The sequence below is a fragment of the Macaca fascicularis genome, chromosome 20 (genome assembly GCF_037993035.2).
Source record: "Macaca fascicularis isolate 582-1 chromosome 20, T2T-MFA8v1.1".
NCBI lineage: Eukaryota > Metazoa > Chordata > Mammalia > Primates > Cercopithecidae > Macaca > Macaca fascicularis.
In genome coordinates this window covers 58,935,177-58,963,052 of record NC_088394.1, presented here as the reverse complement: position 1 = coordinate 58,963,052, position 27,876 = coordinate 58,935,177, and the positions used below count along the sequence as shown (strand labels likewise).

Genomic DNA, 27,876 nt, shown 5'->3' with positions numbered 1-27,876 from the left:
TGGACCATAATATAAATCTCAACAATTTTAATCAAATTGTAATCATACAATATGTGTTCTGTAAAAAGTGACTTTAAAAATAAATGACAGAAAGATTTCCAGAAAAAATGCCAAATGTTTGAATATTGAAGAGCACAATTCTAAATGATGGAAGAGAGAAAGAGGAAGTCATAAAGAAAATTAGAACATAGTTTGAATTTAAAGAAAATGAAAACACAGTATATCAAAATTTGTAGGATATAGCAAGAGTATATTTAAGGAAATTTCGAAACATTAAATGCTTATAATAGGAAAGAAATGAAGTCTCAAATAAACAATCTAAACTGCTACTTTGAAACTACAAAATGAAGAGCAAATTAAACCCAAAGCAAGAAGAAAAAAGGGAATAAAGAGTAGAACAAAAATCCATGAAAGGAAAATAAACCATTTAAAATCATTTTGAAGTAGTATATATAGAGACACGTGTTAATTTCTAAAGAACACAGAATTATGTATTTGGTGACCTCAATCATCCTTTTAAAAATTTGTAGAAAAAAATCAAATTAAGAACTGAAAAGAAATGCCTCAGGAAGCTAAAGAGTTATATTAAGGAATTATAGGCAATATTTTATCTTTTTATAACTATATCAGTTTCTATTGCTGTATAACAAATCATAGTCATCCCTCAGTATCCATGGGGGAGTTTGGTTCCTGGACCTCCCAAGGATAGCAAAGCCCATGGATGCTCAGGTATCTGATGTAAAATGGTGTGGTATTTATACATAACCTGTGTACATTCTCTGGTGTATTTTAAATAATCTCTAGACTACTTATATTACGTAATACAATGTAAATGCTATATGGACAGTAATTAAGCTATATCATTTAAGAAATAATGACAAAGAAAAATGTCTGCACACATTTATTGAAAACACATTTTTTTTTTTTTTTTGAGATGGAGTTTCCACCTTTGTCACCCAGTCTGGAGTGCAATGGTACGATATCAGCTCATTGCAACCTCTGCCTCCCATGTTCAAGTGATTCTCCTGCCTCAGCCTCCCAAATAGCTGGGATTTCAGGCGCCCACCACACGCCCAGCTAATTTTTGTATTTTTAGTAGAGCCAGAGTTTCACCATGTTGGCCAGTCTGGTCTCGAACTCCTGACCTTGTGATCCATCCGCTGTGGCCTCCCAGAGTGTTGGGATTATAGGCATGAGCCATTGCACTTGGCCACAAATACAATTTTTAAAAATAATATTTTTAATTCGTGTTTGATCGAATCCATGGAGGTGAAACCCAGGTATACATTGGGCCAACAACAGTACAAATTTATCAAACTAAAACAACATTCATTTATTATCTGAGATTCTGTAGGTCTAGAGTCTGGGCACAGCTTACCTTCATTCTTTGGCTCAGGGTTTCAAGGCTGCCATCCAGGTATTGGCCAGGAGCATTTCTTTCTGGAGTTTGGGGTCCTCTCACGAGCTCACATGTTCTTGGGAGATTCAATTCTGTTGTAGGTCTTTGTTTTCTTTCTAGCTGTGATCCAGGACTAATCTCAATGCCTCACCACCTGGCCTTCCTAGAGGGTCTCACAATATGACCCTTTGTTCCCAATCATCAGGAGAATCTTTTTAGGAAAGGCCCAGTCCTTTTTGTAAAGGCTTTCACTTAATTAATTCAAGTCCTGCAGTATAATAACCCTACTGATAAACTCAAAATGAATTGATTTGGTATCTTAATTATATCTGAAAAATCCATTCACCTTGACATGCAGGTTAACCTAACCATGGGGTAATAGCTCATCATATTCAGAGACCCTGTCCACGTTCAAGGAGTAAGAGTTACACAGAGCACGCACACCAGGGATTGGGAATCTTGGGGGCCATTATAGAATTCTGCCTGCCACAGGAGAATGGCACGAACCCGGGAGGCAGAGCTTGCAGTGAGCCAAGATCACACCACTGCACTCCAGCCTGGGTGATAGAGCGAAACTGTCTCAACAAAAAAATAAAAATAATTCTGCCTGCCACAGTAACTTTTGGTGTTTTCCACATTTCCACCAAAACCCTATAAAGTTTCAAAATTATTTAAATAAGTAAATTTGATTTTAATAGTCCATCAGAAACATGAAACTTTTGGTGACATACATATATACAGACATGTATATATACATTGTCTTATTACAATTTAAAAATAACTAGATAAAATATATATTCAATCATTATTATTTTAAAGTGTGGTCATAGCCACACTCTTTGAAAAAATTTTTTGTATATATGTATGTATTTTGCATGCTTTGTATGAATGTATGTAGTTTGCACTAATCTAAAGTATTAGTGAAAGTTCTGCTGCATTGTTCACAAAGGTACCACATGCACTTCCAGTGCCTTAGCAATATCCCCCAAGGAGCTATTACCATCTCTTTTTGCAACTACTGGAGCTGTTACAATGTCAGTGACGTGTCTCATATACTTCCATAGAGATAATAATGGCCCCGCAGGAGTCATTACTGTGTCAACCCGGGTGCCTGAGCCTTTATGGTGTCAATAGATATGCTACGTTAATGTCGGTGGAATGGCCTCACACAAGTTCTACTGCCATCATAAAAATAAAGGAAAAGAAACACAAAAAGCAGGTTATTATCTGGTAAGGAATCTAAATTAAACCCTCCAAAGCAAAGTATGGCTCACCAGTGACTCACAGTTTGTCCTTAACCATACCTCATTCAGCTCTTTTTGGAATGTGGTAAGCACAATAGAGTTTCCAAGAAAGTACCAATATCTGCTACTTTAAAACAGTTGCAACACTTGAGAGGCAGCCCTCTTAGTTAAAAAAAAAAAAACAAAAAACAAAACAACTCTGACCAACTAGCCTATCAGAGATTTTGACAGCCCCTGCCATTAAGAGAATTGATAATTATTTTGTACTGATGCACTGCTTGCCTGTGTGATGTAAATTCTGAAATTAAAACCCAATATAGTGTGCTGTTTTGATATCTGGTGAAATGGGGACAGCCTCAAAGGGCCTGCATGAAAGACCTTCACCCACTGCACTTTTGTGCATGAGGTCACCTCGCCAAACAACCATCTCCTGATGATGGGGGCTAGGTATGTGCTCATTTATCCCTGAGGAGAAGCTTCAGTTCCCTGCCAGCCTGTGAAATTATACAAGCAAGACAATTACATTCTTTCTCGAAAACTGGGATCCACCGTACCTCCTTGTAACTACAACGTTTGCCTCCCACAGTCCCAGTAGTTCACTCTGTTCTTGAATGGAAATGCCATGTGGCCCTACATGGTGCAGGGTCCTCCTTCCCTGGGCTGTGAGTCTGTATGAGTTTCTCATAAACAGAGAGCACTTTATGTGAGACTATAAACTGCTCCTGTTTTCATATGTCCAGTTCCAGCTGCCGTATGTTCAGCCATCCCCTTAAGCCTAGGGTGGGAATTCCTTCCTCAACACTGGAGTAAAGAGGAGGTAAAAACAATTTATTATCCTGTGATTCCATAATTATGCCCACTGCCACTCCTTTTTTATTTTTTGTTGATTCTCATCCACTTTTATTCTAGATCTTTGCTAAATCTTTGGAGTTCAAAATAAATCTTTCAGACCCGATGATTTTAGTGTTTCCTTCCCTAATCATCACTCAGCGTATGGACTGGACTATACAGCACAACTATAACAATTGTTTTTTTAGTTTGATTGTAGAGGTTATTTCTAAAGATGCACCATGATGACACATGCATGTTTCATAAAGTCCTGCTCATTGTTCTTTTCTCTGTCACCTTGCCCTTGCCATGCTCACTCCAGGCAATCAAGATGTATTTTAGCTTTACGATGTAACATAGTTATGCTATAGGAGGCAATCTGCATGTGCAAGACAGAGATCGGTTGTTTTTATGCTGCATTTGCCAGAATACAGGAGGCAACACATCTAAATGCAACTAGATACCTTTCTAGGTGGTAGAAGGAAAGAGATCTGGTGTTAAAGTGAGCAGAAAAATAAGGAGCTAGTGGGCAGAAAGCCAAGGAAAGAACATGTTTTGGCCACCTTGTAAAGCGGACTTGGTTTGGAAGACAACCTGAGGAAACAGTAAATATTTCTCTAAACTCACAATGTATTCATAGCCATTTCTGTTTAGAAACGTAGAGAACAGTGTTTATTAATGCCATCCAAAGATGATTAAAGTTTAGAGCTGTTAGATGGGGTAGGTGTGAGGAACTGAAGAACTCCTTAATTCGTATTTGACAAAAGATTGTCAGGACTAAGTCTGACATTCCTTCTGATGATTGAGAATTTCTTTGTATTTTGCTGGTGTTAAATAAGAAAATGTATTTTTTTTCAATATACACATTCACCCAATGGATTCAGTTAGCAAAATAGGTCACCAGTTTGCAACGTCCTCTATATATTAATTTAGAAATGCTTTCTCTTGGGGTTTCTTTTAAATTTTCTTCAGTGGCATTTATGCTTTGAATTTTTGAATATAACAACACTTCTTGCCTGACTTAATTTGGGGCCCTAATTAATTGTTGTATCAGGTCTCTAATTGCTTAGGTACTTAGGGTGCTATGCATCAAACATTAACAAATTGTTGGCTAACCAGCTGGGTTGCACCTGCAATTATGCATTTGCAGATATAACTAATTGCCAAAGTTTCATCCATGGAGAATCCAGCATTTGGTTCTCTTCCCACAGTTATAAAGGGTTCTGGCGGTTAATGGATCACAAGGTCTCATAAACTGCACTTCAATTTGTAGGAAATTAGCATTTATCATATTCAAAAGTCTATTTAGTTGCTTGATAAATAGTAATACATGTGGTTTGATAATCATCTTATGTTCATGATAATACACAGTATTTTGAGGGGCACGGGCCTCTTAAGGGTGTCACCAGATTTGAATGGTCAAAGCACATCTCACCTGTCTCATGCTTTTAGAAATCCTGACGATGAAATAAAACAGCAGGGCAGAGGAGTTTAAATCTTCAAACTTGCTGAAAAGTGCCTAGCAGCAGTATCCCAACTCTCAAACCGCTGAAACCATATAAAGAAGAAATTGACAAGTGGGGCAAAAATGTCACATAGAGGCCATTTTTAGCACATTTAAGACCTACCAAGAACTTAACTTTGGGGACATATTTAGGTTTATACAGTTTTTTTTTTATTATAAATTACTTTTTTACAGGTTAAAAAAGAATAAAACGGTGCATTTAACAGAGCATTGTCTGCATTTCAATGTGCTCAGCATTTTTTCCTGCCTTTCAGAGATGTTTTCTCAGAGCTACCCTTTCTTCTTTTAGATTGAATGAAACAAATAAAAATTTATAGTTTATATTAAAATATCTAAAATTATATATACACACACTAAATTATATAGATTATTTAAAAGAAAAGATTATATGGAATCTATCAGCATAAAGAAGAGTGTCCATAAACTGTAAGCTCTGAAGTTTTTATTTCAATCTGTGGCTCAGCACTTGATAATTAAAACTTAACAGCTATTCTCATCATTTACCATTATTTTCTGAATATTGCTTCAGTGGAAACAAGTGGATGTTATTTTGGTGACTGAAAATTTACCTAACACTTGCTGACTGCCTGAAATTGTAATCAAGTAGGAAAATACACAGTCATCGGACTGGTCAAAATAGGGTATCAGAAGAAATTTGCTCACCAGATATGAAAATGGGTATCTATAAGTTAATGGAAATATAGAGGTAGAATACGACAAAATTTCATTTGGATTTAGTCTGTCATAATGATTTTGAAATGAGGACTATTTTTTAAAAAAACAGAACCACTGAGTAACAAGATAAAAATGAAAAGGAATAGATATAATTGAGTAATTACTTACTTTTAGGTACTTTACTGAGCAATTTACCTACATTTTCTTATTGATTAACATATCAATTGCATGAAGGAGACTCAATGATCTATATTTAATATAGGAAGATCTAAGACTCAAAGAGTTTACACAGTAAGTTCAAGTTCACAAATTTGGTATGTTTCAGAGCCAGGGATTTGAGTCTAGACAGACTGGAGGTTTGATGAAAGGTCAGTCTCACATTCAATAGGCTCTACAGATTTCATAATTGTATGACAATTAGTCCATTAATAGTTATCTCCATTATCTTACATATGTATTGTTATAGTATAGTTATAACAATACATATGTATATGCATTGTACTTGTCTAAACTATTGAAATATTGAAATATGTATTGTACGTGTCTAAACATATGAAATAACTAGGTAGAGTTGTAACAATACATATGTATGTTGCATTGAACATGTCTAAACTATTGTACATATTGTATATGCCTAAACTACTTACATTTTGGAGCTTTTATAGATGAGTGAGATAATATATACTAGTGTTGTGTATGTATATTTATGTCCATGTCAGAACCTAATCTAAATCTATTTTACTGTATCTTAATTGTGTCTATCTATTTTGCAGACTCAAAAATAATTATCAACTCCTAGATCAAAGAGCTAGTAAGTGATCTGCCTGGGAGTAAACACTAATATTTTTCATTCAGGATGTGCAATAGATGTCAGAATGAAGGGTATGTCTTGGCAGTCACACATAAAAGTTGAAATTTTCATTTAATGAAAACCTTACTTTGTGACCTCGATGCAATTATCTAATTTTCCTCATCTTCGATTTCTTCGTTTAGTAGATATAATTTATTCATTCAATCAGCATTTATTGAGCTTCTATTATGTTATAAGACTCTGTCCTAGGTCATGTGATACTTTATTAAATGAAAACTCCAAAAAAAAAAAAAGTACCTTCTCTTGTGGGGTTTACATACAGGTGGGAGAAACAGGCAATAAATTACAGGTCCAATAGATAACTTACCCTGCTAGAAGGTGATAAATAATGACAAAACCGTCATCCTTATTCAACACATTGTGAAGATGAAATGAGATTAACTGTACAACATTCCTAAATCTGAATCCATCACACAGTAATCATCCATTCAAGTGTGATTATACTATTTCCTTCCTATTCAATGCCCTCTGGGTCTGTTTCCATTTGCCACATTCCTTCACCAATGGCTAGAAAAGTAAATACTTACCAGAAACAGCTCCTTTACAACTGCAAATTCCTAAATCCTCAAGATCTATTCTTCTTTTTTTCTCTTTTAAAATTGTAGTTTTCGTAAGAAATAACTGTGTCACGAGCTTCAACTTAACTTCTACAGATGTGAGTAGTAAAGAAAGATGCGAAAGAACAGAAATGTAACAAGAAATCCCTGCTGAAATTTCCTTTGTGCCAAAAACCAAAACTTTGAGAGAGACAAAGATCAACACAAGGAGTCATAATTATTCTGATGTGGGATAATATACCATATGCCCCTCTATAACCGGTCACAACAGGACACTGGCTAAATGGCTTTCTTAATGTACTCTATTGGGTCTAGGTACAGAACTGGAAGCCATATGGTGCAATTCAGCCCTCCACATGAACTTCCAAGCTTTTATGTTCTGCCACATTATTTCACTATTATTTTTTATTTCAATGTGCAAACCGGTTTTACGGTAACAATCAAGACTTCATGAGAACCCCACAAAGAGGTAACTTCTCTTTGCCTTGAGCAAGGCTGTGTGAGCTCTTTCAGCCTAGCTGCTGGCTTTGGATTTGGAAGGTCCAGAGCTTCCAGAGAGTGAGAGGTGAAATGCTGTGCAGCCAGTGTGTTTAGATACAATGCAAAGGCTCCATGTAAAAAGCAAAGCAAAGCAAATGCCATTGCAAGTCTGGCTCACGGACCCATTTGCACCTCTGGGCTACAGAGGATCTCTCAAGCCCCATTGCAATTTAGGCCAGCTTGTTTGTGTACTTGTCCATTAAGGCATCATTCAACAAACCTTAGCTAAATATCTGCTCTGTCAAACACAGAGCTAGGCTCAGGGATACACAGAGATATAACACAGCTCTCCAGTGCTTTGTATGCTTTAAGTATGGTGGGCAACACAGACGTGTTTAGACATAATTCAGTGCGGTGCAATGCTCATAAATCTAAGGGAGGAAAAAGTGCTATGGAAACACATACAAAAATATCTAATGATTAATAGAACCTGAACAGATTGAGATATTTCAAATCAGGCATAATGGCAAAATATGTGATAATAATAAATAGAAATTCACTGGGTAGAAAATATCAGGGTGGCATTCAAGGCAGATGAAAAGTAACTGTGAAGATATAGAGTCATAAAAGTATATTCTATGTTAAGTCATTGGTAAATCATTCAGTAGCTGAAATGTTGTTTTGTTGATGGAGGTGGTTGAGGAGGCTGTGTGAGACTATGAATGCTGTGGGGGCCATGTAGGTGGAGATGATGTGGAGCCGCTACATGACTTTTTACATAACAGGAGGACTTGACAAAGGCTGAGGTTGTCTACTGAATGCATTAACAAATTATTTATGAATTAATGTCCATCTTATTTTTGGGAAAGGAAAACTTCAGCAAATCATCACCTTATTCACTTACTAAACATAGTGTCCTTACTGAAGCAGAAACATATATTTGTCATCAACTTATTATAAGTTAGGATGGCTAGTCTTTATGAGTGCTGAAATTTTGTCAACATTAGCTAATAAGACAAATAAGATGAAAGAAATTTGTGGAGGAGGGGGCCACAGGGATTTCAGGGACAACTTTTCTGAAAAATTATAATGAATGGGATAGAAAATGGTTCCAGTTCACACTGTGTATCCAAGAATGTGAAATGATGGTTTGGTTTCAGAGTTGAGCAAAACTTTTAAAAAAAATGGCTTAGGGTGTAAAGAGCAGAGTTCAGTTCTTGAAGAGAGAGTTAGAAAAATAACTAGTCTGCCTATAATAAGGTTTCTCCAGCCCCATTGAGATAGTCCACTCTTAGGTTCTGCAGATACAGCCTACAAGGAGAAAAGTCACTGGTCCTCAACATTCCTTAAACCCATCATGCTATTGCTAGTGCTGTACCCTTACTAGGAATGTTTCTTTCCTGCTTGGACTTTTTAAAAAATATACATCTTTAAATGTCCAGGTTGAGGTTCAGAGGAAACCTTTGTTAAAACATTTGACCTTCCATGATCTTTCCTTTTCTTAATCTCATTTATTTTCCTCATATCACCCATTTCAACTCTTAGAAGACAAAAGTTTGGATTTAGAAATAAAGGGTCTTTAGTGTCTGTCTCAGACTGAAATAAACCCAACCTTTAAAATGTCTTCAGAATAGTCATCATCTGCATGGTTGCTCCAGCCAAATTTCAGACCAAGGCTGTTTCAAGCCCCTGATTAGGTGTGGCCAGACTAGAATATGAGTGAGAACCAGGAGGAAGAAAAGTGAGGAATCATTGAGTGTAGACCTGCCGAGAACAGATCAGCATCATTCAGAAGAGCTCATAATCGTTGAAGTTGCAATGTAAGTCAGGAAACAGTCCTTGCAGAGAACTAGGTGGAATCTGAAAGGGAAAGATAATTCTTGAAAAGTGAAGACTGGTCCTAACGGCAAAGGTAGTTTTCTAGAGTTGAATCATATTGTAAGAAGATTGGTGGAGTTGAATGTGAGACCTTCCTCCCCGGTAAAGATCTGTTTACCCAGATGGGCCGAGAGGACAAAGAGACTTCCTGATAATTTTTAAATTTATTTCTCACCTCTGTGCATCTCTCTTCACTGCCTAAAAATAAAATGTTGTAGCTTCTCGATGAATGCTGGCCTCATCCTTTGAGTGTCTATGAGCAAAACAGACCTTGAACATTTTCATGACCCTGTATGTTCAAGAGGACATGCTTTGGAAGAAATGCTGCATCACCCAATGTAAGATCAAAATGTGGTTATTATCCCTGCCAGGGCCAACCAACCAGCCAACTCCAAAATCATGCTGGTGTTGCCTTACTCAATATCTTCACCTTATTTTCTTTCTTTTTTTTTTTTTTTTTGAGACGGAGTCTCGCTCTGTCACCCAGGCTGGAGTACAGTGGCGCAGTCTCGGCTCACTGCAACCTCTGCCTCCCTGGTTCGAGCGATTCTCCTGCCTCAGCCTCCTGAGCAGCTGGGATAACAGGCATGCACCACCACATCTGGCTAATTTTTGTATTTTTTAGTAGAGTCGGACCTCGCGATCTGCCCGCCTTGGCCCCCGAAAGTGCTGGGATTACAGGTGTGAGCCACCATGCCCAGCACCTTGCTCTTAGTAAATTAACAAAATTAATGAAAGAAAGTTTTGATATTCATTCAGTAGCCACTCATGCTAAGGACAGAGTTGAACATCATCTAGATACAAATAGTTTTCATCACTGATTCTCTCAACAACTTTGCAAGATAAGAATTATTGTCTCTTTTTTATAGAAGAATACACTCAGCCTGTCAAAGATGAAGTACTTTGCATAGGGATAACCAGCTAGCAATAGTGGAACGGGAATGAGAATTTACCTGTATAGTGGGGGTTGATTGGCTGTGATTCTAGACCACTTCAGAGTCCATTTCTTCTATAGTTTTCTTTGATATATTGAGCAAGAGTGAAAAACATCTGAATTCCAATCAATATCTCTGTGCAGATGTTTTTACTTCATGACCTAATTTTTTGCTAACTACAAGGCAGGTGTGGCAGGGATACTAGGACAGACGTCTGGCACAACTGTTCCAGTGGCATTGATAGAGTTTTTATTGGATTAATTCTACCTGTGAAATTCTGTCTTTCATCTCTGAATGCCCAAGCACATCCCCTCAAGCACAGAAGGAATTTGAATTATGCAAGGGAATGTAAGAAGTTCAAAGAGGGACCCATTTTTATCTGGGCAAAGTTTTTATTTAAGTTAATTTAATTAAAATTGTACTTTTTTTTCTAGAGGGCTTTAGCCCAAATTTACATTGAGGTATCTTCTATTTTTGGCACTGCCATTATTGACATTCTGTCATCCAGGATGTTTAGCATCACATCTTTAATCTTTCTACCTACTTGTGGTATGTCAATGTACTGCCTTCTTAAGTTGCTCATTGGAATCAACTAGTAATTTCCTAAAACACAGATTCTATGGCCCTCTCTCAGGTGTAATAAACCAGAATCTCTAAAACCGAGAGCCTGAAATGTAAATTTTAATGTTTCAGGAGAATCTTCTGGCATTTGGAATTTAGAGAACACATTTGAATACATTCTGTTATTTAATCTTTCCAACAAACCTTTGCAGAAAGAAGCACTATAAAAATTTTAGAACATTGAGGTCAAAATATAGAAAGTTTAGGTAAATTTTAGAAAGTCGAGGCAAATTTTCCATGGGAAGCCAGATAGGATTAAACCTCAGACCAACAACCTACAAACACAATACCCTTACCGTTCGTTCTTTTGCCAATTCAGTGACTTGTATGGAAAGACCACATAGTACAGAATCATGGTGCTAGACAGGATTTATCTACAGGTATAGTAGGGGTAGATTGGTTGGGCTTCCTGGAAGGCTTTGTTGAGAATTGTTGTGAAGCAGCATTTGAGCTGAGATAGAATGTAATGTTTTGTGCATGTGGAATCATTGCATGATGGCTCACATACTTTGTGTTGGCTAATTGTAATATACGCCTTTAGATTCCCAAGTTCTTCTATTTGTTAAATCTGTTTTTATTTTTTCTTCTTTCCATGTTATTGAAGTCTGCTATTTCAAGCTGATTCTCCAACAAACTTTCAACAATTCCAGACTGATATTCTTTCATAGTAATGTCATAGGTCAAACAAAGTCTATATCTACATCTGGCGTCTTTACTGATACTGAAGTAAACCAGACCCATATGTAGTTTGGCTCCCCTAAAAAATTATGGCATTGATCTTAAAGAGTTAAACGATCTTCCTTTCTTGCACAAACAACGTAGAAATTTCTCACAAATTTTGTTTAGAAATGTGAAAATTATTTGTATAGAAATGTGGCAATTCCAAATTTCCCCCCTTCAGTGGTGTATTTTTTTGAAATATGCGTTCCTTCAATACACGGTCTTCATCATTTAACAAAATTTAACCTGATTCTTTGTATTTTTAACTAAGAATTTAGAAGTGAATGCATCTAGATTGTATTGACATAGAGAAATATGCACACACGCGCAAATATACACTCACACACATGGATCTAAAACTAGTAATAGCACATTTCCTCTTAGCCCTACTTTTTGCCTTTGTGAAATAGCTGGATGTCATATGGAATGTAAATGTTTTAAGCAGATAAATATCTGCTTTCAACTAGAGGCTGTGACCCTAACTCTAGCAGTTTGCCCTTGTGAATTAATCATAAATATGTACACATGCACACATACAAAGTTATCACAATAATCTTGTGGGGTGAATAGATTATATAGTCTAAATGAAAAAAAAGATTCAAGGAGCATTAAGTAATATGTTAAAGGTTACATAAGTAATAAATACCAGATATGATTGAAATTCAAATGCAAGTTCTTTCATAGCATAAAGCATATGCTTTTTCTACTCTACAACCATATAAACCTATGAAAGTTGTGTTTAAAGTCAAGGAGAGATTAAGAAAGCCAAAGGACTTCTTTACGAGTGGGATGATTTTAGAAATCTGTGAGCTCTTATTTTTTAGCAACGCTGGAAGAACAGTCCACTTTGTATACACTGATGTCCTCAAGGAAATGAAATTTTCTGGGCACCCTGCCATAACCATGTGCTATTTTGTAATTGTAAAAGCAGTTATCTAAAAACAAACAAACAAAAAGATAGAAGGAAAGGAAAAGAAAGAAAAAAAATAATGTGTTGTGCAAAACTGAGGACAATCTTTAGAGTGAGAATTAATGGATTAGAATATATAACAGTATTTGGGCTTTTCTAGGACATTTTATTCATTCATTCAGTGTCTTTTGCACACTAGATGTGATTATTTGTAATATCTCATTTAATCCTATTAATAATTTCAACAAATAAAAAAGAAAAATTAAGAAATGGGGGAAAAGAGGAAGGGGAAGAAGCAAGATAATATATAATTTTTTCTTACATTATCCTACCTTGAGTTAACAAAACAAAGATAACTCAAATGTGGTTTCAAATAGATGACTTACTTGAGAAAATTTACAGTATGTTTCACCCATGGCTTTGCAAAAGGAAATTTAACAGTCTGTTAGGCAACCTCAGAGACAGTGGCATTCCAAGTAGATATAATTGACCTGTGCTAAAAGCAACAGTAAACAACAAACACATGAGAAACAAGAAGCACTGCTGAGTGACCTTGGAGAGGATTGCCTTCAGCATGAGGCTGGGGACATTCATGTCATTATCAGGGAGTGGGAGCACCTGCCTGTTAGAATAATCAGATTTTGGAGGACATTTTCACAGGGGGCAATTCCTGGGTGCCAATCTCTCACTCACTCATTATGGCACCAGGTGCTTTTTATTATGTGAGAACACGTGAGATCTACCTGGAGGCACATCAGGACTCCAGCTGGAGGTATTAAAATTCTTGACAAGGTAAAGCGGTGTATTAAGAGCTTTGCCACTTAGGAGCCTCTTATTAATGGAGAATCCACAACTATTGCTACCCCCTCTTATTTCATCTAAGACATTAAATAACACTGCTCTTATCAGTTTGGGGGCAAAGTCATTAATTTTATGTTTGAAATGGTGGGGGGGGGGGTTGACAAATTGTCTTAGCTTTTGAGGTGTCAAATGAATTTCAAAGAACCCTGAAAGAAAAAGTTCACATTTTCTCTTTTAAGGTTTAAGATGTTTATGAGAAGAATGACTGATTGACTGGCATTGTTCAATGACTGTTACAATTATAGGAACTCTTCCATGTGTCTTGGTCTTGAATCAATCAAAGTAATCAAAAAATGTTTAAAAAGTCCCCGTGACAGTAAGTCAAAAGGTAACCCTTGATAATACAATGGCCAAAAAACATAATTCACACAAATGGTATACAATCAGATTGATACGATCTCATACTAATCCAACTTTAGCCAAAGCTAGATGCCCTCATACTAATACTACTAAGAATGTAATGATATAATCCATAAGGGATCCTTTGTTAAGCCATTGTGCTAAATGCTTTGCATGCTTTAAACAGTTCAGTAATGGGCATGATCATAGCATCTACCTTAGCACCATTTGCTTAAATGATGAAATTGAGGTTTAGAGAGATTAATTAATTTTGCTATAATCACACAGTAAAAGGTAAGCCTGACAATAGAATCAAGGTTCATGTGGCAAATCGCAGACTCTGCTTTCTTAAACATCAGTTTATCATTTAGTAACTCTTTGTAAAGGGATATCATATTTCCTCCAAACACAATGTTACATCTGTTATTTCTAATTTATTTGGTTGTGGGGAAGATTGCCACTGCTTTATACCATGGCCTCCTTTCTTTATGATATATGTAAAATTTTACTTTAAATGACTAGAGTTTGAGAAGTCCCATGACATGCCTTAATCTACTTCTTCATTTGGCTCAAATAAGATTTGAAATTTCAACTTAGAAATTAGAAAAATTATTAGAAATTATAATAGAGAGGGTTTTTTTTCTTTTAAAAAATATAACTGCTAGTTTTTCAAAGTGAATATACTTATCCCAGTTACAGATGAACCTGCTAGATATTAACTCAAGGTAGACTAAAGACTTAAATGTAAAATGCAAAACTATAAAAACCCTGGAAGACAACCTAGGCAATACCATTCTGGACAAAGGAACAGGAAAATATTTCATGGTGAAGATGCCGAAAGCAATTTATACAAAAGCAATAATTGGCAAATGGGATCTAAGCTTCTGCACAGCAAAAGAAACTAATGACAAGGTAAACAGACAACCTACAGAATAGCAGAAAATTTTTGCAAACTATGCAGCTGACAAAGGTATAAGATCCAGCATCTATAAGGAACCTAAACAAATGTATGAAAAAAAAAACATTTAAAAGTGGGCAAAGTACATAAACAGACACTTTTGAAAAGAAGACATACATGAGGCCAATAAGAATATATAAAAAAAAAAAGCTCAACATCACTGATCATCAGAGAAATGCAAATCAAAACCACAGTGAGATACCACCTCACACCAGTCAGAATAGCTATTATTAAAAAGTCAAGGCTGGGCGCGGTGGCTCACGCCTGTAATCCCAGCACTTTGGGAGGCCGAGGCGGGCAGATCACGAGGTCGGGAGTTCGAGATCAGCCTGGACAACATAGTGAAACCCCACCTCTACTAAAAATACAAAAAATTAGCTGGGCTTGGTGGCAGGCGCCTGTAATCCCAGCTACTTGGGAGGCTGAGGCAGGAGAATCGCTTGAACCCAGGAGGGGGAGGTTGCAGTGAGAAAAAAAAAAAAAGTCAAAAATAACATGCCAGCGAGGTTGCAGAGAGAAGCAAACACTTATACACTGTTGGTGGGAATGTAAATTAGTTCAACCATTGTGGAAGACAGTGTGGCAATTCCTCAAAGAGCTAAAAACAGAAATAACATTCAACCCAGCAATCCCATTACAGAGTATATACACAAAGGGTTATAAATTGTTCTGACATAAAGACACATGAACGCATTATGTTCGTTGCAGCAGTATTCACATTAGCAAGGACATGGAATAAACTTAAATGTCCATCAAGGGTAGACAGGATAAAGAAAATGTGGTACATATAAACCACAGAATACTATTCAGCCATAAAAAAAAAATGAGATCATGTCCTTTGCAGGACCATAGATTGAGATGGAGGCCATTATCCTTAGCAAACTAATGGAGGAACAGAAACAAAATACTGCGTGTTCTCCCTTATAAGTGGGAGCTAAATGAGGAGAATACATGGACACATAGAAGGAAACAATAGACACTGAGGCGTATCACAGGGTGGAGGTTGGGAGGAGGGAGAGGATCAGGAAAAATAACTAATGGGTACTAGACTTAGTACCTGGGTGACAAAATAATCTGTACAACATACCCCTATGACACAAATTTACCTTGGTAACAAACCTGCACATGTAACCCTGAACTTAAAAAATAAAATAAAACATACCTGCTAGTTTTTCAAAGTTAATACACTTATCCCAGTTACAGATGAGACAGCCTAGATATTCCTGATTTCAATGTTTCCCCCATAACCACTCTGTACTTAAAGGCAAAAGTGGGATCTAGAGATTACATGTTGGTTTTTAATAACTGATTCAAATTGTAATTTAGAAGCTGGAAAAGGAGAGGAAAGGGTTTTCTACAACACGTTTAAAATCACAAACTACTACTTTACATATTTCAGGTAATTTGGGAATGAGGCTATAGGTATATTAAACGTTCACCATCTTACAAGCAATTCCTAGACCTAAACCACTAGGGAAACTCAATAATTGCTGAACGGAATGAGAAGTATGTTTCCAATTTAGAAGAACAGAAAAACTACTGCAGAGAAGCAGTGTAAAATAATATAAGGAAACCTTCACAGGGCTATATACTGGCATCAACAAAAACCAAGCTCAGCTCCCCCTAGGCCATATATCGCTTCAGTCGGCAGACATTGCTGGGAATTCCCAGTTCTGATGGAGAATGCAATGAGGCTGCATTGCTGAGTGATTGCCTTTCTACACAGACACTGCTAAACTGTTGTCCAGGGCCACATGTCAAAAAGGGGCTGATCAGGGGAGAAATCTATTGCTTGTTTTACTGTAACTTCAGATTCCTGTTAGTGAAAAGGAAAAACATTCTCTCTTTTTTTGGTGATAGATGTTAGGAAGATTTTTAAAAGTAAATGGGGTTATAACATAAATATCCCAATTGTCTTTAAAGCACAGTAGAATTGTCAATGAAGAAAAGTCATCCAGAAATATCATAAAGCTAATTAAAATTATGTCAAGCGATAAACTAATTAGGACACCAGTGTACAGAGATGTCATTGTGACATTTTGGGGAAAAAAAGAAGAAAGCATTGAAATGATTTTAAAAGTTAAATGAAATAGAGAATTTTATACAATAGCAGGAAAGCAAATTAATTACTACTTCACTCAACACTGACAGAAAGCACAATAAAAATAAGAGCATCGAGAGATGTGTTTAAAGATGAAAGAAATAACTTGTTACTTTAGCCGGCAGTTGCTTGCTTTATCCTCTGCCAAAGTGGCTCGTTACCCTCTCTGACTACCTAAAGGAGTCATTTAAAGTCGCAGGCATATGTAAGACGAGAAAGCCCCACCAAAGCAAGTGAAATCTCAAGGGTGGGTATACCTTTAAAGGTCTGAGTCCTTAAAATTATGAAATTCATTTGCATGAGGTACTGACAAGCTTCCCCGTGAGGAAAGAAAACACAAGAAACATTACAGTTCTTCAATTTCTGAAATCCATTTTTGTACACAAGCTACTGGTCGTGTCTTTGCAAATTTCTTGAGCAGCACCCTCATCAAACAACAAAATTGGACACTGTCAGCAGAAAAGAAGCATTTTGAATACATCAGTCAGTAAACAAGCACATTTGAAAAGCAGACTTAAGGAAAGGTCAAATGGAGGCTCTAGATAAACACTTAAAGCTCTCATGTGAATGCCTGTATCTGTCTATTCGGAAACTGATATACTGCTGACTACCACAGTCTTGCATTTCACATGATTCCTCCTCATTTCATCTCCCATGGCAAAATTTAATTAAATACTTCTATGTCTGGCTTTTTGATATGCTTTTGAAACTTTCAGAATAATTCCCTGAAGCCTTGAGTACTCCCGAAAAAAAATATATATTTATGCATACAAAGAACTCTGCTAGAAGTCACTATGGTTAATTACAGTAAAACAGTCTTCGTGATTCGTATCGTGTATAAAGTTAATTGTCTCATTAACCTTAGCTATTGTAATCTAGGTCCATTATAAATGACAATCAAAAGAAGGGCCAGAATTTTTTTTAAAAGTAATGATATCAAAATAGTGTCTATTCCTCCACTGTGATCTTTAAGATTTAAAAGTATGTCTCTTCAGGTTAATAACTAATGAGTGATGTAATGTCATAATGATAGACTGATAGAGAACTGGTCTTACTGTGTTATTGTCATCTTAGGATATCTGAGCACATCTCAGATTCACTATATTTATTTCTCTTTATCATTTTTACCTCTCAGCAACAGAAAATTAAATAAGTACTGTAAATGGAAGAAACAAGTCCCTATAATATGAGATCTTGAAGGTAGAGGTCTCTGTAGATATAATAATGGAGAACTACTGGAAATTTCTGGTAGCCTCTGGTAGCTTCCGGGGTAGGTCCCGGAAAAAACTAAAGCATTCTGACTTGCGGGCTGAAACATATAATAAACTGACAGGCTTTGACCACCATTAAGGAGGTAGCATTACGTGGGAGCAAAAGTTCATTCATTGTTCCACCAGAAGCTGAAAATCTGAAATCTCAGAGCTTGAAGACAATTGAATAACCAAATGATTAACTAGCTATTGAAGATACCTGGAAGAAGTAGATTAAGGTTAAATTATGATTTGACTCAGGTATTGCTAATTAAATGTCTTTCTGTATTTGTCTTAGTTGTGCTTTATTGACCCAGATAATATGTGTCAAAGTACAATATTAAAATGACAAGAGCAACCATTAATTGAATGCTTACTAAGTAAACATCATTTGAATATTTACTTTTACTTGGTAAGTACTTTATTTACTTTTATATTCCTATTCAATCTTCAGAGAACCCTATTAGGTAATTGATTTCCCTCATTTTACAGAAGACATGGAGACTGAAATGCCCAGTCTGGCTTGGTGTCTTCTCATGTAAGAAAATGTACTGGCCATCTGTATCACTCAGAGTGCCTGGAAAGAGAAAAGAGATTCTAACATGCCAACCGTGCGTGAAACCTTCTTAGCCTTGCAAGCTAGTAATGTATGACTTGGCACACAATTAGCACACTGGTCTCTGCCCAGTAAAATGGGTATAGGATTGTCTTAGGAAAGGACATGTGTACAGGGAGAATTTAGAAGATGTGACAAAGAAACCAAAACCCAGAAAGATTCCTTTTTCTGAAGAGACAGAATAGGACATTGGATATACTTTGTTTAGGTTTTCAGTTTATTTTCATTTAATTTGGTGGCTCTTTGGTCATAGGCTCTTTCTAATGAAAATAGTACAAGAGAACTCAATGTAAGAAGATTGTACTGGCTGGGCACGGAATCACTCTTCAGAGTAACTGGGCTCTTGTTCACCAATTACCTTTATTCTAGATGGTTCAGTACCCACCCTTCCCACCCGCCACACTGAAATAAGCTTAAACGGGAGGAAAAAAACTCAGCAGCCCTTTAGAATATCCCCCTATTGCTACAGGCTTCATTCTGTTAGACTTTTCATCTTTTTTTCTAAAAATGATGTAACCAGCCCAGATTAATTATATAAATTTTCTTGCTTTTTCTAGGAAAACAGTAGAGAGTCTGGTTATTAAAAAATAATACTAGAAAAATTCTGTTTTAACTATGAAATGATTGTGGTTTTCAGTCAAGGCTTTCAAAAGAATTTTGATGTTGCTGTGTGAAGTGTATAGAATTCATTTTATAAGAAACCTATTGAAAGTAGCTTATAATAAAAGAACAGTGATTGAAGGATGCAACGATTCAGTCCTTCAGACATCCTAAACAAACAAACAGAAAGGAAAATATACATCCTGGAGGTTGAAACTTAAATATGAAATTTAACAGTTGCAGCACTTTCCCAGTGCTCAGTTATAAAGACTACATACTCCGTTTTTGTTTTGTTTTGTTTTGTTTTTGCCTGCGTGTGTGGGTGTGTAAGCTTATTCTCTGTATGTGAAGGTCTGATCCCAGAATAAAAATTTAATCTGCTTACGAATAGTTTCTTCACCAACATTGCCTTAGCAAACTAATGCAGGAACAGAAAACCAAAGTGGGTTCCCAAGGTCCTGAATCTTATCCGATCTCAATAGATATCACTGCCTAAATACAGACACTAGTTCTCTTATTTTAACTTTTAAGTGAAAATCAATTAACTCAATATTTAGACTATAAGGTTCACAGGTGCCTATCTCTGAGCCAATCAGTGCTTTCCAGTGAGGTGAGTTGTAAAAACATATCAGGTCTACCATTTTAGCAATTGCTATGGGCATGGTTACATATCAGCGAAGTATAAAAGGGATAAGGCAGGCACTCAGTTTCATGTCTATGCCATGCTGTTGCAATCTATTCATGCAGTCGTGCAATCAATAAGGATGTATACAGAATATTACAGACCCTACAGAATCCTCTGGAGGTTTAGAATGACTCACTGTACATTTATTTAAGTTATTCTAAATTTTCTCTCACTGTAAAGAGGTTTTCGTGTAGCAGTGCTGAAAAGTTATAAAGTAAAACAGTAACATACAAACATATCTCAGTATTAATTGCAAAGCATCCAAAATAATATGTGTGAATAGATGGAAAGAGAAAATGTATTTTTTAAAAGAATAAATGGGGAAACAACGTATTAGATATGAAAGCAGATTATAAATGTATCATATATGCTTAAAATGTGCAATGATAATCATGTGAATTGGGTTATTAATATTTTTTCATCAAAAATAGAAATAATATAATTAAATGTTAATTAAATATTAATATTACTCAAATTACCAAAGAGATCTTAAGCAGGTTGAGAACATAGTTTGAATAAAGAGATTATATCAATAATTATTTATTACACATCATTTAATTCACTTACAATATAAATATATGGTTTATGACCTGTTGCTTTCAGTTTTTGATGGTTTGATGAAAATGCACATTGGAAAGCACGTATTGGGATGAATTTTATTATACTTAAAAGCTCGTATATATGTGAATTTAATGATTTAGTAGATTTCAAAACGTATTGATTTTAATTTAAAAAACATTATGAGGAAAATGCTTAAACGTGTGTAAAACTTAATAATATTTAGTCAAAACTACTTAATAGTAAATATATATTTGCATTGCAAAAATAATTAAATACACACACACACAGTTACTTTGAAGCATGCAACGGATTCTCTGTTGCATTAACTGAAATGGAATAGAAAATATGATATTTTATACCAGAACTCTATTAAAAATCCTTCATCACAAATTTATTTGAAGCCTATCATTCTAAGTAATCAACACGATAATTATTTCATGAATCCTACTTTTTTTGATAATTATCTTTAGAAGACTGACACTTAAAATAAATGGATATTATCAGCTATATAAATGCTTATAGTATATTATTATACTTTAAAATTTTATTCATCACAGTTTTGTACAACCCAGTTGCTTATAATTTGCTGTAATTGTTCCTCAAATAGAGCGTTAAGTTTTATGGCTTCATATTTTCTTTGACTAAGAGGCTTTATTACCATAACAATGCATAGAAAGTGGACATATTGATACCCATAATCTCTAAGTAATGTTTGCTTGTTATTTAATGTGGGGATAGGAAGCTTAATTCTAAGTAAATCAGAAAGTTCCAAAGCATATTTTTTTCCTGCTAACATATTATTTCTGTCTTAATAATCTTAGGACTTTTAACAAATTGAAACATTCGATTTTATGCACTTTTGTGTGTAGCAAGGCAGATATCTCCGTTAATGTCTGAAATAAGAAAAACAGTGTTCTAATTTAAACTTCAGTTTCTTGTTTTTCTACAGACCAGTGCCCATTGTGGGAGCATAGAAATTTACAGCCAAGCCCAGATCTATTAGGATCAAGACATAAAAGGAAAAAAATGATTTTTAGTGCAGAGGGAAATAACCTTTTACAATATTAATAAAGGCTCTCTATACTTACTATATATCTTTGACCTGTAATGTCAGAAATATAGATTACACCCTTAAATCATGCACTTCTAGCTTCATACCAAATTTGCACCATTCGGCTTTATCACAAATGTGTCCAGATTTTTACAACATCTGGCACATTTATAGCAATTAGTTCTGGGCAGGCTGTAGTGCCGCCAGTCTCAACTGCACAGTCCAAGTACAAACACAAATTATGATTAGTAATGATTTATTCAATGATGAAGTCATCCATCTTAGTCTGCTAAAGCTTAAAATTATTTGAGTTGACAGTTGTGATTTGTGCTACAGTTTTCTTTGATAACACCAAGTTCTTTCCAAATGTTAAACTAAATGGATACAAAAATAAAAAAATTAAAAAGCTGAAATAAATACTGCGCCAGAGAAAAACATTCTTAGGAAGGCATTTCTTTATACTCATGGGATAAAATGATGAAATTGTGCCAATTATACCAATCTTTTTCAAAACAGAAGAGTAAAGTATGGTGTTTGGAACACTCTGAGAGATCTTGTAAATTTTAATTAATTCAGTTTTATCACCAGTTGGCTAAAAGCCTTCTGTCATTTATAAAAAGTGTTATATGTGAAAATATCCTATAATATTTGGCTTATGATGAACAGTGGTGATTTTTGAAAGAGCTACACTATGATGCGTAATTTTTCTGTATCCTCTATATGTTGAAATTTCTTTCCCCTTTCTATAGCCTACCTACAGTCTATTCTAATGTTTCAAGTTCTGCCACATGCCTTCCTTAGTAACTTACTTGGAGAATTTTGCTCTGATTATAGAGCATGGAATTGATTGCATTCATCTTAGTCTAACTATTTTACTCTTTCACTCATTGATGATACTATAATAGTATTCATTAAGAGTCCATATCCTGTGTATTACATATTCCTCACTGTGCTGAGTATAGTACTAAGCACATGCTAGGTACTTTAAAAAAATGTTTGCTGCTCTGGAATAAAAAGTATATGGGTGCTATGGTTCATGTAGACATATCTTGAGAAGAGTAAGTCTCTGCTGATGATACAACAGTAATAAAATATGCAGTAAGATCTCAGCCTTAAGAAACTATGCAGATGTACAGCTGTCCAACATAGATCTGTGCGCCTCTCTCATCCTGAATCTAGGCAGGGACATGAGACCAGTTATCACCAATAAAGTAGATGTCACTTCACTAATCAGCAACGCCCACTTTGACTTCATCTGAGTGAGAAATAATCTTGGCTTGTGTTAAGCTACTGAAATTTGGAAGTTTCTCTGAGTAACTGTTATAGATGAGACTAAATAGGGGGCATCATTCTCATTTTCTCTTTAAATTGGATTGTCTTTGTTATTTGTATAGTCCAAAATAGTCTCATATTATTTTATATTCAGAAAATAAGCAAACTTTTAAATAAGAGAAGGACTGGTAATAGACTAATCTAGTATTTTGGAAATCTGATCTTCATTTATTCTTCCAGTAATCATTATCACCAATGAATCTGTAAAAAACATATTGTACAAGAATCTGGAGTGGTATAAAGAAACAACCAAAATATAATGTATCCCTGCCTTCAAGAAGTGTACACTCTCCCACAAAATAAAAGGATTTTGCAATTCTGCTGGCAACTACTCTGTGGGGTTACTTTTCCAAACTTACCACTTAATAACTTTATAACTTTGTCTAGTATTTATGCCTTAATTTTCTCATCTTTAAGACAGGGATAGGAGGAGTTGCTGCCTCAGTAGGTTGAAGTCATGATTGTGTATGTTTGAAACATTTAGAATAGTGCTTAAGATATAAGATACACTACTGTAATCCCAGCACTTTGGGAGGCCGAGACGGGCGGATCACAAGGTCAGGAGATCGAGACCATCCTGGCTAACACGGTGAAACTCCGTCTCTACTAAAAAAAAAAAATACAAAATCTAGCTGGGCGAGGTGGTGGGCGCCTGTAGTCCCAGCTACTCGGGAGGCTGAGGCAGGAGAATGGCGTAAACCCGGGAGGCGGAGCTTGCAGTGAGCTGAGATCCAGCCACTGCACTCCAGCCTGGGCGACAGAGCGAGACTCCGTCTAAAAAAAAAAAAAAATATATATATATATATATAAAAAGATACACTATAGCACTGTGTGTTCTGTTCTAATATATATATGTTTTAAATTTTCTAGGTAAGTAAATTAGTTCTATTGGAATTGAATAATATAGAGTGTGGAATTGATTGAATAGTAATTGTTATTAGATAGAAGATACCAGATTGAAACTCAGATTTTCTGATACTTAATCTTTTTTTGATGCAACTATAACACTTAGTTGGGGACAATCAAACATATTTAAAATAGTGAACTCTTAAATTATGCAGGTAATTAAACAAATTTTTAGAACATTTATCTGGATACTTGTGATCATTTTTTGTTTTATTCCACTTATACAGATGTGATCACAAACTACTCTTGTAATGATTTATAAAAGAAGTTACTCTCTTTTTGGGCACTAATTTTTTTAAAATCAATATCAGATTATTCTGCTTGCAGAGGAGTAGGATTTTTTTGGGTTGCTATTTCTTTGAGCTCAATCTGTGTGAGGCTTAGAAAGAAATACATTAATAGATGAATCAGTTTCCTTATGTTAAAAAGGCAAAAAGGAGGCCGGGCGCAGTGGCTCAAGCTTGTAATCTCAGCACTTTGGGAGGCCAAGACGGGCGGATCACGAGGTCAGGAGATCGAGACCATCCTGGCTAACCCAGTGAAACCCCATCTCGACTAAAAAATACAAAAAAAAAAAAAAAATTAGCTGGGCGAGGTGGTGGGCGCCTGTAGTCCCAGCTACTCGGGAGGCTGAGGCAGGAGAATGGCATAAACCTGGGAGGCGGAGCTTGCAGTGAGCTGAGATCCAGCCACTGCACTCCAGCCCAGGCGACAGAGCAAGACTCGGTCTCAAAAAAAAAAAAAAAAAAAGGCAAAAAAGAAAGGTATTTTTTTCAGCCTCAGTTGTTCTACTGACCACATGATTGACAAGTCTACCTTCCTGACAACTACATAAAGATGACAGGTAATTGAGTCACTATAAACTTCAGCTGCTCAGAACTGCTACCCCAACCCATTCTGACACAAAGGAAAATCTCCCTCTTTGTTAGTCTCCTTTTCAGATAATACTTTCAGCCATTTCCAGATGCCAAAACATGGTTGTCATTCCCTCTTTTTTCCTTCCATTAAAAAAATGAATCTCATAATGCTTCTCAAATGGGAAACATGCCTACACCCCCAATCTGGCACACCTTAATTCAAATCTTTATTGGTTCTCACTAACATTACTTTCTTCTCCATTCAGGTATCAAAAACCCATCCCCTATACTAACTACTGAGGAATATTAGTAAATTTAAATTGTGGTCACAGAAATGTGTTGCTAATTTCTAACAAGACCTTTCCCACAATTAGATCATTAGCTCCTACATTTCAGGCCCTGTTACTTAACTATCTTTGATGCTCCTGTGTGAAGAATAGTGCTGGTATGGAGTCATTCCTGTAAATAAAGAGTCTCATCAAAGGGAAGTCTGCGATTTTTTTGTTTTCAGAATTTGACTTCTTTAGCTTTAATCCTGTACTACACTAGGCAAATCTATTAAAGAATTTATTACCCCCTAACTAGAGTTTAACTAGCCCCTCTTACAAGCTCTGCCATTGGCTTTAGTCGACTAGAATCTCTATAGGTGATTTTCTGGCAAAACAGAACTTGACTGTTTTTAAGGTCATATTGCTGCCTATGCCTTTCTGTTTATCTCTTTTTATAGTTCACTTGGCTTTTGACAAACAGCGTTGCTTTCTAATCTAATAGCTCCTATTACTTTGTTTTGTTCTCAGCTTGTCTTAAACTATTTCTAGAGTTCTTGTTTTCTGATTTTTACTTATTTCTGGCCTTTGGGAAGTCCCTAACTCTATCTTTGCTTCTTAGACTCTCTCAATCCTCAGTTGCAATATTGCCCCTGCTATTCACTAACGTTATCTCTAGATTTTGACATGATAGTGTATGACTTGGGAAGAGACCCCATACTTAGTGTCACCTGGCACTATGATCTAGCAATAATAGCAGACCCATATCTTGGGAAGGCCAGGTTTCTTTTAAAAGTTAACAGCAGCCAGTAACAATTCCAGGAGTTGCCACTCCTAAGAATTATGGAATAGTCAAGGCAATGGTGCTAAGTAGAAACTGAAGCAATTGAAATTGGAATTATTGAGAATTGAGTCTCTCAGTAATGTTGGGAAAGCTCAAGATTGTAAACCAATTTAAAAGACTTATATTCAAGAGCTAGATTTGAAAGACAGCATTCATGACCAAATTCAAGGTCTTAGACATGAGGAACTAAGAATTCCTTGTTAATTTAGTATAGAAGAGTCACCACACATTCTGTGATACAGAAAGAAACTAAAAAAAAACACAACTTACTTTCTTTTCCTTTGTCTATCACAGTTATCTTGTAAGTAATTACCAAGCAAGAAAAACAGAATTCTTATTCAAGGGGACAAGTAGACTAGGAACCGGAAAGTCCAGTATGTAAAATGGAGTTGCAACAATAGTTCAGTTCAGTCAATAGGAACCACAAATATCTCTAGAGAAGCATTCTCCTCTCCAGGAATATTCCAGGTAGATAGCTAGATAGAGCCAATTTATTCTTCCATGTTTTAGAAGGTCTCCACCATCAATAGCATCTTACTGCTAACTTCAGTCTCTTGCTACATGTTTGACTCTCAGCTATGTGGACAAGGAAGAAAACAGAGATATTTTATCATAACAACTAAGCAACCCAGTGTATTTCTGCTATTTAAAGGCCCATTTTCCCTTTAGATGAGGTCCCTAGGGATTATTTATTTTTGCAAGAAGGAGATTGGTTGCACATCTTTGAATAATCAGCTAAAAGAACATAATGAACCAAATATATTCTTTCCTTTTGTGATTGTTAACGGTTCTCAATGCCTGTTGAAAAAAAAAAAAACCCTTTATTCCTGGTTTTGTACAGCACTGAACATACTGTCAATAAGTCATAAGAATTTCTGCAACTTCCTTCCCTTTCTATTCTTCTGCCATGCATTACATGTCAACATAGTCAGCGAATGAGACAAGTTAGACACATTACATCAGGAGACTAAATTCTCTAGAGTCGATGATATCCTTAGGGCTAGACGCTCGATATTCTGACAGGTGCCTCTCTTAAATTAGACTTTTCCTGTGTGTCACATTTTCAGTAGCCACTCAGGAGCGGAGGAAGTGGGATTAGATTGATTTTTGGACTGCTATCAATATAAATAACAATTAACTCTCATGTCAGCTTTTAGCAGGCAAGCACAATTGCAGAATGTCTGCATTTCAAGAAAGAATAAAGACATTTTCCTTTGGGCTGAATGATGTAAGAGAGCGTATGCCAGAACCAGAAAGATATTTTTACAACCTCACTGAAATCCTCCACCATTATATAAGAGATGTCTAATTCTTATTACAGGTCTATTTATGATGGAGAGTTCCAAATTCCTTAGCATGGCTTAAAAGGCACTGCCTGACCCCAAACTGCTTTTATAGACTCACCTCCAGCTAGGGCTCTGTAGGAGAAAAAAGTAGTATCTTCTCACCTATGTCAAGGTTCCTGGATCACACTCCTATAATAAAAGACAGATTTATAAGAGAAAAGCATAACAAATGTATTTAAGTGAAGATTTATGTGGCATGAGAGACTTCAGAAATGGAGACCTGAAGACCCAAGGAAAACTGTGTATTTTTGTGGCCAGTCATGTAGAATTGCGACTGAGCAAAATGGGGATATGATTTAATAGTGATAAAATGAGGGACATTTAGCAAGTCCTGTTTCCTCAGATTCTTCTTGGCCTCGGGGTGTCAGGAAAGAACCCCTATGGAATAAGGGTCTTCTGATCTACTTTCAGGGGAAATAAGAGCATTTCTTTATGACTATGCTTCAGGGGAGTAAGGTGGGAGAAGGTAAGAGTGATCTTCTTGCTTTTGAAGTGTTCTCAGTTGTTAAGGTGCCTTATTTAGTGGTATGTTCAGAGCCCTGAAAGCTCCCATACCCCATATATTCTAGAAAAAATAAATGATCATTTTCTGATATTTCTATATCAAACGCATATCTTGGGAAGACCTGGTGGAATTTTAAAAGTTAACAGCAGCCAGTA

The 27,876-nt window shown here is 36.0% G+C and overlaps 1 long non-coding RNA gene across 1 annotated transcript; it reads right to left on the bottom strand.

Annotated features, from left to right (window-relative positions):
* Positions 1 to 27,352, bottom strand: LOC135968991 (uncharacterized). Its single transcript, XR_010584040.1, has 3 exons — positions 27,275 to 27,352; positions 4,907 to 5,019; positions 1 to 140 (listed from the first exon to the last, which is right to left on the bottom strand). It is a non-coding gene; the product is annotated as an uncharacterized lncRNA (long non-coding RNA).
* Between the last annotated feature and the right edge of the window lie 524 nt (positions 27,353 to 27,876).